Genomic DNA, 7,833 nt, shown 5'->3' on the forward strand with positions numbered 1-7,833 from the left:
GGTTGGGGTGTTGATTATTTGGTCATGGTGTGTGTGAGGGTTGCCGTGACTTTGTTTTAATTTACATGTTTTTGGAGTGAAACATCCTCAGTGTCACATTCAATTAGCATTAGCATACATACATTCAGTCTTCAGCAAAGAGCTCTGAAATTTACACATTTCTCTTTTAATATCTGAAAAGAAAAACCCACATGTTGAAGAATTGACAGTTTCTTGTATTGTAAGCGTTTGACTGAAGATCAGATCCTTTGGTTTAAATACTTTTGCTGCTTTTTAAACCAAGTTTGTGATGTGTTACTAAAAATGAAATATTGCTCCATGAATATTTTGATCATAAGGTAGATCTGGTGTTTTTGTGTGCATTCATCATTTAAACTGAGTCAATAAACGCTGGATCAAGAGCTGAGCATGTGCTTTTCTCTATGATTAATTACGACAGCACAGAATTGTTTTTATTCTGACTGGTAAACATCTCATTTCACACGGGAAGAAAAGGTCAAACCAGGAGTAATCAAGCACCTGATGTACAAATAATGCAACCCTGTCTTTACAAAGAAGGGACCAATTCAGAGACGAACTCAAATGGTTTCCAAACGCTCTCCTGATTGAATGAAGCCTTCCTGCCTGCAGTGCATCGTCAAAGTGACCCTACACTTTTCTTTGAAATGCACAGCCATCATGTGTCTGATGAATGAGCTTCAGAGTCTCCAGCGTTTTCCTTTCAGAGCAGAGAAGAAGGAGCAGAGCCAGGCCCGGTTCTACGAGGGTGCATAAGCATGTATTGCACCCTCCGTTTATGTGTCTGCATGCTCAGTTGAAAAGAGGAAAAAAAAACTTAGACAAGTGCACCGGCGTTAGGGCACGTCACTCATCTGTGTCCAGCGCGCAGTTACCTGCATCAGTAAGACGCTGCTCTCTGCTGCACCGTTAACACAAAGTAAACAATGGATATTCGAAAGTGGTTCAAGCACAACCACGCCAGCAAGTCAGACAGTGGTCGTGAGACAGAGACTCGATCTGAACTTGAACTTCGTGAAGTTAGCTTAGCTGCTGCTGGGGAGCAAGCAGTAGCCTCGTCCGGCTGCTCACTCCTGCCCGAACCGCTGCCGCCGCAGCCCCCCCCCCACCCCTTTACTGCAAGACCCAAAGCAGGCGCCTGGCCCACCTGACGACCTAGGTATGGAGGAGCCACTTCAAGTGCGTTTACAGAAGTATACATCACTTTAAATATTCTTGTTTGACTGGTATCATTCCACTTGAAATGACTGTCATGTTTAGTGATGGTTTTGAGCTGTATAGATAAAATTAGTTTGAATTTCTATGTTTTATTTTCAGGGTAAGAAACATCTGTTGCTAGATTGTCTGATGGGTGAGGTAGCCCAGACTAAATGTAGCCTTTTTTGTTGTTCTGCTACAATATTGCTGCAATAAAGCATTTGAAAGACACTTTAAATATTCTTGTTTGGCTAGTATCATTCGGCTTGAAATGACGGGAAAATGCATAATTTAGTGTTGCATAAAGTGCCAGGCATGTGCACCCCCTCTGATCTGAGATGCACCCCTAGTCATCATTTTCTAGAACCGGCCCTGAGCAGAGCTGCTGGATGACCAGCAAACTGTTGGACCGGGACAAAGGGATGAACCAGCAGGCCGACGTGAATGAACCCCATCAGATACTGGGTGCTGCTTGAGGTTACCAGTAAGCTCAGAGAGTCCACATGTGAACAGGTCAAAATAAGAGACATGTGAAAACAGGATATCATCTTTATTATGATGGAAGAGTTTAAGCACAAAGACAAACAGAGTTTGTTAGCAATGCAATGGTTCAGTTCCTTGTGCTTGATCTGCTTGAGACACCCCACCTCCCATTTCCTCACCAGAATATTCAAGATTCAAGATTCAAGAAGCTTTATTTATCCCGAGGGAAATTGCTGTGCAGCAGTTGCGATACAAAGTGTAGAAGTAGTACGAATAAGAGGATAGATAAAACACACAACTAAATGCAACAAAGTGCAAGGCACAATTAGAATAATATAGCATGAATAAGGTGAAGAATAACGGAGTAACTAAACACACTAAAATGCAACACTGAATGTAACAAAAGACAGTTAACATAGGTATATATAATATACAACAATACACACTGTGACGGTAGTTGCATGAATTGAAATATAAACTGGAATATGAAAATTGAATATAAATGAAATATAACAAGTACAGTCTAAAATAACAAGTACAGTCTAAACACAGTAGAATAAAATTAAGTGATAAAGTGATGTGATGAGCAAGAATTAAAGTGAGTGAGTGATTGTTTAAAGTGATGACAGTGATAAATATGGTAGTAGATAAAAATAAGAAATAAAAATAAAATACAGCAGCAATAAGACAGAATGTCATTATTCTCAATAATGAATCCAGTCTCTGAATAAAGTGACAGTGGTAAGGTGACAGGTGACACAGAGTCTCTACATTGGCTCAGGACACAGAGTCTCTACAGTCCCTCTCGTGGCCAGAGGTAGATGAGTTGAACAGACTGATGGCCATAGGAATGAAAGACTTCCTCTGGCTTTCAGTGTTACATTGGGGGGGAATGAGTCTGTTGCTGAAGGTGCTTCTGCTCGTAGTTAGCACCTTGTGGAGAGGGAGAGCATTGTTATCCAGGATACTATGCAGTTTACATAGCATCCTCCTCTCAGACACCTCTGCCAAGGAGTCCAATTGTACCCCCAGGACAGAGCCAGCCTTCCTTATGATCCTGCTGATCCTGTTGGTGTCTGCTGCCCTCAGCCTGCTGCCCCAGCACACAACACCATAGAAGATGGCACTGGCTACCACCGACTGGTAGAACATCCTCAGCATGATGTTACACACGTTGAATGACTGGAGCCTCCTCAGGAAATAGAGTCGACTCTGGCCCTTCTTGTAGACAGCCTCAGTGTTCTTGGCCCAGTCCAGTTTATTGTCCAGGTGTACTCCGAGGTATTTGTAATCCTGCACAACATCCACAGGCACACCGTTGATGGAAATGGGTGTGGGGGCCGATTTCCTCCTGTGGAAATCCACCACCAGCTCCTTTGTCTTGGTGGTGTTGAGATGCAGATGGTTAGTCTTGCACCACTCGACGAAGGAGTCCACAACGCCCCTGTACTCCTCCTCCTTCCCCTCACTGACACAGCCAACAATTGCAGAATCGTCCGAAAACTTCTGCAGGTGGCAGGACTCAGAGAGGAACTGAAAGTCCAAGGTGTACAGGGTGAACAGAAAGGGCGAAAGAACAGTTCTCTGGGGAGCCCCAGTGCTGCTGACCACAGTGTCAGACACGCAGTCCTGCAGTCTGACATACTGTGGTCGATCTGTCAAATAGTTTGTAATCCAGGAAACCAGGGGAGGGTCCACCAGCATCGCCTCCAGCTTTCTCCCCAGCAGGGCAGGCCGGATGGTGTTGAATGCACTGGAGAAGTCAAAGAACAAGATTCTCACAGTGCTTCCCGGTCTGTCCAGGTGGGCGCCGGCGCGATGGAGCAGGAAGATGATTGCGTCCTCCACTCCTAGTTTCGGCTGGTAGGCAAACTGAAGAGGGTCCAGTGATGAGCTGACCAGGGGCCGAAGAAGTGACAGGACGAGCCTCTCCAAGGACTTCATTAAGTGGGACGTCAGAGCCACCGGTCTGTAGTCGTTGGGGGTGCTTGGACACGCCTTCTTCGGTACTGGAACCAGGCAGGATGTCTTCCACAGCACAGGGACCCTCTGTAGACTCAGGCTCAGGTTGAAGATGTACTGCAGGACTCCACTCAGCTGGGCTGCACATGTTTTGAGGACCCTCGGGCTGACACTGTCGGGACCTGCTGCCTTGCCTGGGCGGAGTCTGCGCAGCTCCTTCCTCACCTGCTCTGTAGTGAAGGTCTGTGCGCTGTGTGTGTTGTTGAGGGTGTTAGTGGCGGTGGGGGTCGGGGGTCGGTGGGGGACAGCAGGGCTGGAGGTTTGGAGGTGGATGGTTGCTGAGGAGCTGGGGGAGGGGCAGTCTGGATCCCTTTCATCAAATCTGTTGAAAAACAGATTCAGCTCATTGGCTCGTTCAGTACTGCCCCTTGTTGTCTGGCTGCCAGATGTTTTGTAGCCAGTGATGCTCCTCATGCCGCTCCAAACGTCCTTTGAATTGTTCTGCTGGAGTTTGTGCTCCAGCTTCCTCCTGTAGCTGTCTTTCCCCTGTTGGATCCTCTCCTTAAGCTCCCTCTGGACCCACCTCATCTGGTCCTTGTCCCCACCTCTGAAGGCCTTCTTCTTCTCATTCAGCAGGACCTTGATGTCTCTGGTGACCCATGGCTTGTTGTTAGGAAAACAGCGTACAGTCACTGTAGGGACAACACTGTCCACACAAAAGTTGATGTACCCTGTTATGCAGTCCGTGAGATCATCAAGGTCCTCTCCATCACAGAGCAGCTCCCAGTCTGTCAGTTCGAAGCAGCCCTGCAAAGCTTCATCAGTCTCCTGTGACCATCTCCTCACAGTCCTGGTGGTCACAGGAAACAGCTGGACTTGGGGCTTATACAGAAGCTGCAGATGGATGAGGTTGTGATCTGATCTTCCAAGTGGAGGAAGGGCAGTGGAACTGTAGGCCTCCTTAGCATTGGCATACAGCAGGTCCAGTGTCTTATTTTCCCTGATGGGACAGTCCACATACTGCTTGAAAGTGGGCAGTGTCGCAGCCAGAGTGACGTGATTGAAGTCCCCAGATATCGCGATGAATGCGTCTGGGTGCCGTGTCTGGAGCCCCGCGACAACGGTGTGGATGACGTCACTCGCGAGCGCCGCGTTAGCAGCCGGAGGAATGTAAACAACCAGGATGATCACATGCGAGAACTCACGCGGCAGGTAATATGGCCTCAGACTCACGGCGAGCAGTTCAATGTCCGGGCTGCACACACGCTCCTTCAGAGTAACATGACCAGGATGACACCACTTGTTGTTAATAAAAATATCAAGTCCCGCACCTTTCCTCTTGCCGCTCTCGCGGTGACTCCTGTCCGCCTGAACAGTCTGAAAGCCGTCCACTGTTACATTAGAGTCCGGGATGTCCTCGTGTAGCCACGTCTCACTGAAACACAGCACACTGCTCTCACGATACACCCGCTGAGTCCTCACCAGGCCCGCCAGCTCATCCATCTTGTTAGATAGCGACCTCACGTTCCCCATGATGATGGAAGGGAGAGATGGTTTATATCTCCGCTTCTTCTCCCGGTGTTTACGTCCAGCCTTACGTCCCCTGTACTTCCTCCTCAGTTCTCTGGGAATTTCAGGCCTCTCCCGTAAAAGCGCGGCTGGTTGTAGCGACAACAGCTGATCGCGGGTGTAAACAATAGGTGCGCCGCATTGTTGAGCCCAGACTGCGACGCGGTCAGGAAAAATGGTCCCAAGAATGAGACACACTGACACACATGACACAACTTAGACACACTAAACAAAAACAATAAATAAGAAAAATAGCTAAAAGTGCGGAAAAGAGAGAGAGCAACTGTTGCAGGCTGCCGCTTAACACAGCGCCAGAAACGGAAAGGTCCTTTTGTGCTTTAAATTCTCATGTCTAGACCTCCTTTACATCTACAGTACATACAAAGTCCTGCAGGAAGCCTCCAGCGTGAGCCACCCCCTAGGGAGTTGGCTCCGATACCTCCAGCAGACCCAAAAGATGTGTATTCATACTTTTGGGTAGGGGAGGTGCTCCTAAGGTATAAATGTTTAGCTCTCCCCATGCTCGGGGTCTGTCTTCATTCTACGGCTCGTGTGATGATTGACCTTTTCTTTGCAAAGAAAATAAAACCTTGTCAGCCGGCAGAAGTCTCTATTTCATTCTTCACCAGCAGCAGAGAATTTCCACAACAGCAGTGATGCATCTTTTACTGTGATTAAGGTTTGTGTAAAGACAGGGTGACTGATTTAATGTGAAAATTTAGACTTTCTTAGCAGCAGGGTTGTCCTTGCATTTCTTGCAGCTCTTATCGTAGCCTACGAAGAATTCATTGCAGATCCTTCATAATCTTGTCGACCACCATGGGGTCTTTGCTGGCCTAAAACAGAAGCATCACGATGAAAATGGAACTAGAGAGACCTTAACCCTAACCCTAACCCTCTGGGATGCTAAGCTAATCATCATAGTCTTTCCCAGAACACGACAGAAGAAGAAGAAATCTGTTCTCATCCGAACTCAGCAATGAGCTGCATGCAAGCAGTCCAGTCCAGCAGACTGGCTCTTGAATGGCATATATGCAGGATTTAAGGGAATTTGCAGAAAATTAACATTCTCTCCACCACCACCACCATCATCATCATTATCATCATCATCATCATCATCATCATCATCATCATCATCAGAGGTTTTTTTAGATGTTCTGTTTTATTTCAGCATATGTCAGAACAGCAGCATTTGTCCAGTGTATTCCAGCAGATGCTCTCTCATTCTGACAGCTGCCTCAGGGTATTTATGGAGGTCATGGTCCAGTATCCTCCTCTGCTGCAGCCAGCAGTGATCACTTCTCATACCAGTCAAGGACGGCTTGCCTTCAGAAGGATGCTTTTAGCCTACATAACTCCTAAAAACCATTCCTTTATTTCTGCCACAGCGCTGCACTGATGACACCTTGTTGGCAGCTGTATTAATACTTTCTAATTGTTTTGGTCCTTCCAACGTAACAGCGGCTGAAGTTCTGCAGTTTGAAGTTCTTTTTAGTCTTGGCTAACTTTCTGAAATGAAACCTGCCGACACACCATGCAGAGCAGGCGGCCTGGAAGGCGTTTTTAGCTGATGATGCTAATGATGTAAGCTCATGGGAAAAGCCCCCTTATGAAGAGGTGGCCCTCATCAGGCTGAAACCAGCAATGAACAAGTTAATTTATGAGAGTTTGGTGATTCTGACTTTGCACATTTATGTATGTGCGAACCTCACAGAGCAAAAGTATGTTGGGAAATAGACCAGACTACTCATCACCAAGCTAGTGAACAGCTGTGACCGGCGAGCTAACTGCTAACATTTTAGCAAGACAGGAACATGCTTGCACCAGTTAGCCACTACACTTCATTTCATTCGATAAAGAGCTCTGGAAGAGTGATGAAAGTTGTCTCTTGGTTGCTAGTAGTTGCCATTGCTGTGAAATTAAACTACTGCTATCTAATTTGTGTTGAACTGCACATATTGTTAGGCAAGGCAAAACTTTTTGTTACATTTGGATTCTTAACATAACATCCATGTGTAGAAAATGTCTAAGATACTCACTGCCAAGAGGTGAGCGAGTTCTCCCTGTAACAGGTTCTTCAGCTCCGCTTTGCTCAGCTTGTACTTGTCACCTTCTTTTCCAGAATAGGAGTGGAACACTGCGATGAGGCCCTCCACAGCTGCTTGCAGGTTGGATGACATCTTTTCAGTTTTAAAGTTAATACCTGGAAGGATCACTATGAAAAACAAGGTTATTACTGACGAGTTGAAGTCGAAAAGAAATGTTCAACAATTTCCTCTGAGCAGGAATAAGAGGAGGAAAGCATTAAAAAGACAGTTGAAAGGAAACTTTGTTTTTTTTTTTTCATGTCTTGTGTCTGAGTGACTAATGAGTGAACAGGCTTTTAAACTGGTCCGGTATTGAGCGACTTGTAGCCAGAGGGAGCGCGGATATCAAAGAAGCAGCAGGGAAAACAGCGTTCAGAGCCGCAACAGTTTCCAGCTCACTGATTAGGGCTCATTTCAACCAAACCAGAGCGGGTGATGGTTGGAACAGCGGGAAGACAAACCAATAAGGTTTGAGTAAGTTTTATTTTGTTTCTGCCAAGTTTGCAGGGAGTGCGTT

At 46.4% G+C, this 7,833-nt stretch overlaps 1 pseudogene; it reads right to left on the reverse strand.

Moving 5' to 3' along the window:
• Nucleotides 1–5,947: 5,947 nt before the first annotated feature.
• Nucleotides 5,948–7,409, reverse strand: LOC139334498 (protein S100-A1-like; annotated as a pseudogene).
• Nucleotides 7,410–7,833: the final 424 nt, after the last annotated feature.

This window comes from Chaetodon trifascialis, chromosome 7, assembly GCF_039877785.1.
Source record: "Chaetodon trifascialis isolate fChaTrf1 chromosome 7, fChaTrf1.hap1, whole genome shotgun sequence".
In the NCBI taxonomy this organism is placed as follows: domain Eukaryota; kingdom Metazoa; phylum Chordata; class Actinopteri; order Chaetodontiformes; family Chaetodontidae; genus Chaetodon; species Chaetodon trifascialis.